This window comes from Orcinus orca, chromosome 18 (assembly GCF_937001465.1).
Source record: "Orcinus orca chromosome 18, mOrcOrc1.1, whole genome shotgun sequence".
NCBI lineage: Eukaryota > Metazoa > Chordata > Mammalia > Artiodactyla > Delphinidae > Orcinus > Orcinus orca.
This window is the reverse complement of record NC_064576.1, coordinates 58,756,250-58,767,844: the sequence shown is the minus strand read 5'-3', so window position 1 is coordinate 58,767,844 and position 11,595 is coordinate 58,756,250.

The window sequence follows — 11,595 nt, the reverse complement described above, 5'->3', positions numbered from 1 at the left end:
TGAAGACCTCTTTCCACATGGTGAGTCTCATTCTCTGCTTGATTTCGCATTTCTGAGCATTTTTTAAGGACGGAAGCAATCCACTTACAGCTTTTAGTGCTGAACTCTTCCTCTGTCTCAGCCATGCTCAAACTTCTCATCCTAATTCTAGGTTAATGTCAAATGCCACTCTCTCATTCCTTTCTCTGCTGTGCCATTAAGGTATATTATTTTACTCAAAATCTTCATGCGGGTGTTTCCTAATCCAAAAATGTGGAGGTGAAACCCTCTCTCCCAGGGACACAGTGAGGATTAAATAAGGTAACATATTGTAAAGCTCCTGGCATGGTCCCTGGCATCCTCCTTCTTTATGGTGGTACTTGGCTCCTGCGGCTGTGATATTCCTTTTACATGGGGCCCTGACATCCTTAAATCGTGTCCACCTTGAAGGCAGAGGCTGTATTTTGTTCATTGTTATATCCCCAGCACCTAGGACAGCCCCAAGGACAAAGAACAATAAATATTGGCTGAGTTGAATAGTGGTGAATTAGTTTAATCAGTTTGCTTTCCTATTAAAACCTACCTGAAATCAGACTAAATTGAAGGTGTTCAGGGGACATTAGGAGGAGAGTGAGTTGCTTTTGAAGCATTTGAAGTTATTTTGCAGCAGTGGAGTGACTTTAAGATGCCAAAAAAGAGCACAAGTTGTGCTGGAAGGGGAATCATGTAGAGAAACAAGATGGTGCCAAACCTATATATCACCCATTCCTGCAAATTCCCTTGAGTTCTCTTTGAGGCCAAGCATTTTTTGGAGCAGAACTAATGGAGGATTTTTCCCTGGCAAACGAAGGACTGTGAACAATGCACCTGCATTTATAGGGGCTCCTGGACTTCCTGATACTATAGGTCCTTGTGTCACCAGATAGTGAGTTGCAAATTGGAGAGAGGATTGTCAAAGCAGATCCTTTCACATCGGAGCTTTCCACTCCCAGTCCTTTTAAGTCAGTTATTTGAAGATCTTGAGACCTAGTAAAGGCCTTAAGATAAAGATCTTAAGAAATCAGTAAGACTGTGTTTAATTACTGGAAATTTCTCCTCACATTCCCTCTGCAATCATAAGGTATAAATAACCTAAAAAAAGCTTATTGCAACAAGCAACCTGAAAAGCTGATGAGTGATGAATAAGATCCTGAATGCCGCCAACGCTTAACCAACTGCCATTTCTGTTCCATGAACCTTGGGTTTTTTCACAAATGCACAAGTTTGCTTTTGCCTTATTTGCCTATTTCCTTATGTAACTGACCTTAAGCGATTGTATAACACTGCAAGACTGTGATTCAGTGCACTGTTCCTCCCTACTTAGTATTATTAGAAGCTATTGGAGAAGCACGGCTGGTGCTCTCCAAAAAGGAATCTTTTAATATTCTATTTAAAGATCTTGTGTTTTCCTGTGAAGGGGAATAAAAGATAAAATTGTCACATGCAAAATTGTAAAATATTAATTGTTGATTTTTATGAAAAATGTTTGTCTCCAGAACATTTTATGTGGTAGAGAACTAAGAAAAAAAGTTAACCATAATTAACACGTGATACATTCACAACAGGTATTCCATAGATAACACATTACCAAAGACATCAGCATGGACAAGTATAGTCATTTTCTTAAAATTCTTACCTAAAATGATATGAAAAGAGAAAATTAAGTTATATTCATAAGTGCCACTATATTGTACATGTGGAATAATCTTGAATTTTCTTCCTAAAAATTCTACAGTAGTGCATGTGAAAATATGTTGAAAACCTAGGAAAAAACTTTCCTCAGTGACCAGAGAGCACCATAAAGGTTGCTGGTATGCTTCACAAGAAAAAATTTGCAGTGTCCAAAAGGAACTGCTTAGAAAACCAACCAAACAACAAGAGGAATAAAAAACAAAAAAACCCAAAACACTAAACAAAGCAAGTTCACCAATGTTCTTTCATTTTGTTTTTGATCCTCTGATGGCTACACGCCAGTGCCTTTGTACAAGGTTGCAGTGGCAATGATTTTCTTCCCTCCCTAAAATTTATTTGATTCCCTAAGACAGATGCCATTAAACTGTCACTGCTCCAGACTTGAATCCTGAACTTCCAGTCCCTTGCCAAACACTCATTTTTCACCTCCCCGGCTTGCTTGGTTCTTTCCTCTTATTTAGCAATTCCAATCTGTGAGACATTTATTCTACACTGTCGATTTATTTAGTTTACCGTGATGGATACAATCAACAACCTTATCCTTAAGGGAAGATTGCTTCCTTTTTGCGTCACCATCTCCTGCCCCACCCTATATACAGTTAAGCTGGCCTATCTATTATGGGGCTATAGGATAATAGTATCTGAACCACAAATTTAAGATAATTCTATGTATGTTAAGAGTTAGCACCTAAACTGTAACAGACAAGTCACTGTCTCCCAGGAGAATGCTCTAAAGTTGAAAGGAAGCCTTACTTTGTACTTCTGAGAGATTAACGTAAACAGTCGTACCAAATCAGAAGCTCTACTAGAATCTCCTTTTATCTCAACATACAGACCTAGGTCTCTACGGAATATGGGGCCAGCTCTATTTTGAAGCCTGAGCTCTGATTTCATCTTCCGGCAACTCATTTCTAAAGCTGTAGATAAACTGGAAAAGGCTCAGATGGAAACAAGACGACTGATTCATGGCTTGGATGAACTAATTAACTAAGGAAGGTTATAGGAATTTTCAGAGTTACAGGTCACCCTCGCAGGTCTAAAGGAATTTCATGGCTTTGTATCTCATGAGAGAAAGGCATACCAACATCTTTGCTGGGTTATAAAGAAATTATCCAAAACAAGGATTTGTCTTTTGTATCAAAAGGAAAAATTCAGATCCTCTTCCTTCAGTGCCCAAATATGATCATATTGGGACTCCCATCCTTATGAGTAAAAAGAGTACTATTAAAGAATAAAAATATGACAAAAATACAGTACAATATACCTATATATCAAGCCTCCGAACGAGATTCAAATATACAATTGTGCAGACAGCTTTCCAAAAATGCACAGACACTAGAATAAACTTATCAGAATGTAATGAGCAAAGAAGGGAAAACAACAAAAATACCTTCTTTTAAGACATAACCCAAATAAAATGATGTGATATCGGAGATTCCTTTAAAATAATAAAGGGAGACAGAAAGAGAAAACAAGATTGGCCATGAGTTGACAAATTGATTAAATTGGGTGATGTATACATATAGTTCATTATAATCTTTTCCCTACTTTTGTGTATATTAGGAAATGTCTATAATAAGCAAAGAAAAAAGATACCAATTTGATAAATTTTTAAAGAGACTGAGATCTACATTTAATAGCAAGACTGCTCAAAAAGAATAATCAAAACTGTTAAAATGGCCTTTATGCTAATTTTCTTAATGTAATACTAAAAAGGTACTTGGCCTCAATCCAGATACAGTACCTGTGTGCCAACTGAAAGCTAAAGATTATTAACTTTGATCGCTTCATCTTAAACCGGTTGCTTAGACTGGTTCCTAGCTGTATACAGAGTGCCTTGATTCACCTATTAAAATACAAATAATTTTAATTATCTTCCTGTTTTCTGGAGAAGAATGTGTGATATAGAATAGCTTGAAGAGAATGAAGTCCTGAGTGTATCCTTTGATACAAAAAATATTCTGTTTACTGGGAGACAATTCTCCTTGGGTCTCGTGTTTCTATAAGCAAAAACACGTCTTACGTGTCTTACAAGCAAAAACACAGACGACCCTTTGTTCAAGTCTATCTTTTCAAAGATCTTTGTGTAGCAACAGCCTTGCAAAATAGAAATAATTTCTCTCTCTGGAGCAAAGGGCAAGCAGACTTACTTCCCGTTATAAAAGTTTTACATTCCCTAGGCTTAGGGTTCTAACACAACTACAAGGGCAGGTATCATCTGTCCTCTTTCCTTACAAGGACTGGGTCTCAGGGAATCAAAATAAAATATCCTGATACTCATGCTGCTTGCTGTGCCTTCCGTAATACATCCTTTGTCTCAGACCCAGGAGTCTCGTGTCTCTTGCTAGCGTCCATGAAAAGGTAACAGGTAATCCATTAGCTTGCAAGTAGGATAAAATCTCAGACCTTTCACAAATCTTGACCTGCTAAAACTGAAATTGTAAATATAATGTGCCTGGCATCAAAGTGACCTATATTGAGACTGACTGCAAAGGCGGCTTCAGCTGAATTCATTTTGAAAGACTGTAGTTAAACATTAGCGATGCCTGCCAAGCGAGCCAGCAGGTAGGCTGCATCACTTACACCATTAATGCTGACCTTGTGAAGTTACTTGTTTCAGTGCCAGCTACATAGAAAGTGCTCAATAAATGATTACTCAACTGAAATGCTTGTTAACATTCTAGAATCTGATTCCAGATTTTAATGGATTAGGTATGAAGAGTCACACATTACTTACGGCAATAATTTTGGTTTTTTGATTTTTTTAAATCAGAAGTTCTTCAAAAATTCAATATAAAAAGGAGGAAAGCATTTACACTTTGTATGCAAGATATGAGTAGTGAAACTTTAATAAAAAGTTAACATAAAACATTAGAGAAAAGTTCACGTATTTTCTTCATTACTGTTGAAAGAGAATTTAAAAACCAAAATTATTATCACAAGTAATATTTATTATTTTAAACTCTAAATAACTAGAAAATAATACCATACCAAAATTGAAGTCTCATGTATTATGTCAAAATGTTTGCTAAGTTCTCACACAGCTGAAATGCCCCCATTTTCCTGGTGTAATAGTTAGCCTTGGTCTTCAAAATAATGTAGAGATAACGTATATCTAGAGTCAAACCAGGACAGGCGCTCCAACAACACTGAGAAATCCCTGAGATGATTTACATTATCCACAATGAATAATATGTGACTCATCCAAATGGGGGTAATCAACAGGTTTGGGGGAAATAAAATGAAAAAAAAATTGGCTCAACTTTGGACTCTTCTACCATAGCCACTTATTCGGCACAGGTTCATTTCCTACAATGCCTTACACAGATATAAAAATGTCACTGAAAAACATACGAAAAGGGAAATCTTACTGCTCTCAAACATAACAGAAGAGTACAACACTTTTTTTTTTTTTTTTTTTTGCGGTACGAGGGCCTCTCACTGTTGTGGCCTTTCCCGTTGCGGAGCACAGGCTCCGGACGCACAGGCTCAGCGGCCATGGCTCACGGGTCCAGCTGCTCCGCGGCATGCGGGATCTTCCCGGACTGGGGCACGAACCCATGTCCCCTGCATCTGCAGGCAGACTCTCAACCACTGCGCCACCAGGGAAGCCCAGTATAACACCTTGAATTGATGATTATTTTAGTAAAGCACTTGTGGGTAAGCCCATGAATAGGCTTGTGAACCTGCTGCTTCTACCAAAAGATCTGTAAAAACGCAGTATTAATTTATTTTAGTGGATGCAGATCTGGACCAAAGAGAGAGAGAGCGAGCAAGTGCACTCAAAGGTGTCAATGGCAAAGGTCATTATAAAGTATGACTTTGTCCTTTAATCTGTATTTAATATGCAGTTGTGATTCAATGCTTGGAAATTGTTCTAAACAATTTTAATTGATACATGATTTAAAGCATGTAAGATAAACTCTTAGCAGAAACTCAGATTAAATTATTATGGCTTAAGGTATTCCCAGGATTACAGCTTAGTCAAGTGGATGGATTATTTATTAGAGAAGACTGGAGGAGGAACGGGAGGAAAGGAAAGGTGTTTATGAAATATTTAAGCAAATATGAAATACAAAATTAAAGTGAATATGAAACGTGTATGTGAAAATGACCAGCATCAAGGAGATGCCTTCAAAGAAGATGATTTGGTATCTGTCAAAATGCAGATGGCATCTAAAGCCCTGATAATGAATTAAATTATCTAGGGAGAGAATGAGAGAGAGAAGGGATTTCTGTACTGAGTTGTATAAAACTCCAATACTTACAGGAGGAGATAAGGAAAGGAGACAGGAGGGATATTCAATGAGGTAAGTGGAAACGACAGCCATGGCCTCAAAGATGGGAGAAATCAACTTCGATGAGAGTTACTGATGGATTATGCAGAATAAGAACTTTGAGGATTTTGAAATGTGGAAGTGTCTAGTAACATTGAAAAAACAATTTCTTTATATGGAAGGAAGCAAGAATGGAACGAGTCAAAGGATTAAAAAAAGATGTGGACTAAGAGAGAAAATGTGTAGACAATATTCTTGAGAATTTAAGCAATAGAGAACAACGGAATGGTAACTGAAGGGGGATATAGTGTCAATGAAGGGGTTTGTATGATTGAACAGATATGATAGAAAGAAAGTGAATTTACAGAAAAGAGAATAAATTCCTGCAGTAAGAAAGTCTTTGGGATGATGAAAATGGAAGGGATCCGGAGCACATGTGGCGAGCGTGGATGCAGGAGGAAAGGAGAGATGAATCAAGGTGCATTTGTGTGTGTAGATTTGGAGACGGGAAGATTCAGACATACCTGGGTCATAATCTATGTTTTCTTCAGCAACATATAAGACCAGGTCATTAGATAAAGTGGTGAGTGGGGCTAGATGGAAAGTGTGAGGAGAGAGTTGAAGTATGAAACTGTCATTGCAGAGGGTGGGAGAGTGAGGTTCTTAGAGAAACATAGTAGATCAGTGATAACAGGATTGCTTGGCATCTGCAGCTGAACATTGCTTTATGGTACACTACCTTCACGTGCAAGGTAACTCATCTTAATGAAACGAAAGGCTCACTTAAATGTGTCAGTTATACTTCTGACAATGATATGTTATAGTGTTATTCGTAATTTTGGCAGCTCTCAACTGTTTCATTTTCTCCTGTGGATGTCAAGGATTCATTGACATTCTGGGATATTTTGAACCTGTGGGTCCTCAAAAATTTAGGAGTAGTAATGAAGGTAGGGACAAGATTCCCTGGAAATATAGATTCCCTGGACTCCCAACCACTGTGCCACCAGGGAAGCCCGGGGAAGATCTTTTAACGTTACCATGTCATTAGAGGACATCCATGGAACAAGGCAATGATAAGCCAAAAAAATACACAGGTCAAGACTCAGAATATTCACTACAGCTTCCATCAAGGGCTTCTTTTCTTAGGCCCCGTCTATTTCTGTGAAATTCAACATGCTCTCACTGTGCGACCCTCTCCTCTGGTGACAGCCATCCGGATGGAGTAGGCCTATGCTCCAGCGGCCTAAAATGGGATTGCACCTGAAGCTCTGCATAACAGGGATGTAAGAAGGTGACTAGTTGGAACAATCATATATTCTTTGATATTTAAAATTCAAAATAATGAGAGAAAAAGAAAGAGAGCTGAGCTATTGGTAGAGAGTGCAAAGCCAAATGATGTACAAATGATTGGAGGAGGAACAGTAATGGTAGAGCATTAGCACAGAGATCTATGAATTCCTGGTGCAATGCGGTAACCCAGTTATATGTGTGTATTTCTTGCCAGCATCCTGGGAGTCTCCCACATTCGTAGCACCAACATCGAATTAAGGGCAACCTCCAGCTTTCTTCTGTGGTAGACTGTTAAAAAGTCTGCTTACAAAGGGTCCCTTAATGACCCCCACCTCTCAGGAGGCATGCCTTTATGTCATCTGTTCCTTCATCGACTCTGAGCTTATCTGGTGGACTAGGGAACATTAGCAAGTGTGATGCAGTCTGAGGCTTGATAAGTATTTGCACATTGAAACTTGTCCTTTTGGAACTCTTGCCCTTGGCAAGCCAGGTGCCATGCTGTACAGAAGCTCAAACTAGGTGACTAAATGATGAAAGGCCATGTGGAGAGATGCCCCAAAGGATGAGGGGCCATCGTGAACATTCCATCAGCAGCTGAGTTCCCAGCTGAATCTGATGCATGAGTGACCTCAAATACACCACATGGAGCTGAAGGACTATCTAGCTGAATCAGTCCACAGAATAATGAGAAACAATAAAGTGCTATTGTTTTTAAGCCACTGAGTTTGGCAGGTGGTTTGTTACACAGCCATGGATCATCAAAACACTTCTAGTATCTTGAAAAATCTTCCAAAATAGCCATTCTTCCTCAAAGACAGAGGCAGACACAGTATATGAGGAATTAGAGAAGCCTGAATTTCAGTTCTTACTATACTACTTATTTCTATAAATAAGATTTTCTGGCCTCACTTTTTTTTTCTGCATCACTTTTGTCCTACCTGCCCTAATAGATTGTCCTCATGTATAGCAAAGTGTGCAGTAAATACTTAGGTACCAAACATATAAATGAATAAAATCTGTACTAGTTTGCTAGGGCTGCCATAATAAAATACCACAGACTCATGGCTTAAACAAGAGAAATTAATTTTCACCCAGTGCTGGAGGCTGGAAGTCCAAGATCATGGTGTAGGGAGGTTTGGTTTCTCCAGAGGCCTCTGTCTTTGGCTTGCAGATGACCAGCTTGTTGCTGTGTCCTTTCTCCACCTTTCCTCTGTGCATACACACCCCTGGTGTCTCCTCCCTCTCTTATAGGATTAGGGCTCCACCCTAGTGACCTCAGTTAAAATTAATCATCTCTTTGAAGGCCCCATCTCCAAACATAGTCACGTTGATTATGGCCCACCTATAGGACCTCATGTTACCTCCCTGAAGGCCCTATCTCCAAATGTATTACATTCAGAAGTACTGGGAGTTGGAACTTCGACAAATAAACAGATTTTGAGAGGGACACTGTCAGCCCATAGCAATAGCTAAATTAAAATGACCTTAGGAAGCTGAATAATTATACAAATATCCAGTGCTTTTAAATTTCCATGCGTAAGAAAGAAATCCCATAATAAATGAGATGAGAAACGATCCAAGTGGGTCTCAATCCTGAACCACAGGTGACATACAAGGTAAGTTGTACTATGGGTCAGTTAGCATCAGGTAGCAACTATTATTTTCATGTTTCTGCATGGTCAGGTCTCCCTGATCAGAGCACTAGCAGTCTGGGTTAAAGGATGCTAAATGGCAAACCAGCCTGAGAAGTTAAAGACAGAGATATGTGGAGAGGATTACTGGTTTATCTCCCCAGAAGCCATTTGTTAACATTCCAAACAGGAATAGACCTAGGGGCCCGGGTTCATCTCTCTAGAGAGGATCTGTTTACATCCCACAGAATAAAAGCTCAAAAGTGTTGCCCTCTCTTTCTCTGAAGGAGAGGAAGGGCAGGTATGCTCCTGTATAAGCTCCCAAAGTCATAATAGAGCTCCTCTCCTGTGGCATGAACCCACTGTATGTGCAGGTGACATCTGCCCTCACCACATCACCCCATGAGGGACTGAGGCCTGGGGAACTGTCACAGATGTTCTGTAAGTTAGTAATTGGTCTGTTCTCTGATCCAACCACCTCATGCCTCCTGTCAGGATAAAATAAATACATAGAGATTAAAAAAAAAAAAACCCAAAACTTAGAGGTTACAGTCTCTAGATTTAAGATCCTAAAATTTCTGAAGGCCAAGATCTAATGAAAAGCAGGTAAAAATATTTAGAACAAGGTGCCTTTAAGAGTAGGCAACCAAGTACTAGATTTGATTAGCTATTTTCCCCTTTCCAGACAGACAACTACTCGTTGCAAGTGGCTTAAAAAAAAAATCTTTAGTTTCTAAAAATCTTGGTGAGCTTTTTACTGGACCAAATTTTTAGCTTATCTTTTATAATAAGCACAATAAATTTTAATACCAAGATCACTTTGTTTCTGTTGGTGACGTGATGATTGTTTGTAGGACGTTATATCAACATGTCACCTGAAACTTGTCCTGTTGTCTTTGAATTGGTGCAGAACACTCTAAAGCTGCAAAGATATGTCCCCCACTTTGCGCCGATCAGAGGACAAAAACAGTCCTATCGATATGCTCAGAAAAGTTTAATGAAATTTTTAATTAGATAGAAATACTTTAAACAAATAAAGAGCTATTACAATTTAAGAAAACAAAAATAAGATGCCTTGTCTCCAAAGGTAAAGTCTTCTCTCAAAGTAGTGCTGCTTTTAGCTACACTTATACTCCACTGCGCAACTTTTCTGTTCTTTCAAATCTCGTGACAAATGTGACGAACTGTTGTGCTTTAGCGGCTCCTTACCTCCTTTAGCAAACACCTAATTAAAACTTTTAAATGAAATTAAAGAACTGCTGAAATAAATTTACTTAGTGACAAAGTATAACCTTAGACCTGCCGACAGACTTATTGATTGTAGATGGGCAGCAAGGTGAACTTATCAGGAATTATATTCAAATACAAACCATTCTCCACCTACTGACAAGGTGTGTGTGTTTTTAAAGCTTCTTTCACAGAATCTGAGTTTGAGAGGACCTCGGATCATCTAAACCATCCATCGATCAAAAATTTACAATACTCTTGCAGAAGGACATGCAGCCTGAACAAGTATTGTAGAAGAGGTCTGTCATCTTACAAATCCACTCATTCCATCACTGGGACTCTCTAAATGCTAGAAACTCCTTCTTTATATTGAACCAAAATTCACCTCCCCATAAATTACACATATTGATGCTAAGTCTGGCTTATGGATCATAACAATTAAGTCTTTTTTTCAATCAATAATTCTTCAGACACATGAAGATCACTGCCATGTCTGTTTTAATCTTCTTCTTCAGTTGGTTATTGATTCTAACATCCAAATCTGTGTTCCTTCATGCCCTTTTGATCAAAGCTTTCTATGCCTTGGACTCATTAGTAGTACCCCAGCACTCACACCAGGATCAAACTCTACCTCAGCGTCAAGCTGTTTTATCTTCCAGACATGATAGACACATTGCCTTGGACTTACAAGCTTTTCAGAGCTGAAAATATATGAAAGTGAGCTATTGGCTCCGCAATACTAAACAAAACCTTAAAAACTGAAATAAAAGTTTTATCAGATATCTGTAAAACTTATCATTTTGCCAGATTCATTATTAAAGTTAATATTTGTTAAAAATAATTACATATGAAAACAATCTGTAGGTTAGTTTTGACTTCTCAATAATTTCCAAGAATGCACGATTGCAGAGAAATGAGAGCTAATCATAAATTAAATGAGTTATTGCAGCTAAATCACTTCAAAGGCAAAAACCATAAAAGTCTTTACAAAATATAAGCAATATGTTATACATATATATTTATAATACTAATGATTTTTGCGTTTAAACAGAAGTAGAAAAGTCTATAAAGGTCTCAAAAATGACCTTTAAAATTAGGAACCACAAACTCGCTAAGAATCACCTAGGGGATATATGATAAATTCAGGGTTCTGACCCCCGCCTCAGCCTTACTAAATTAATACTCTAAAGTTTCAGTTCTGCTGATTTTAACCCAAACTTCCAGGTCCTATTCCTGACTTTTCCTCAATATTTAGTCACTCACCTCTGACTTCTGACCTGCAACCTATTTCTTGTCAGGTACACTGACATTTGAATCCCTCTGGCTGGAAGTCGTCAAGTCCTCACATTATTACTATAGTGTTCAGACTATGTACCAAAATCCACATAGAAACGTTCATTTCAATTTTATCCACAGTGAATGTCATCAGAAGAATGACACGACGATGAATTGTCAAAATA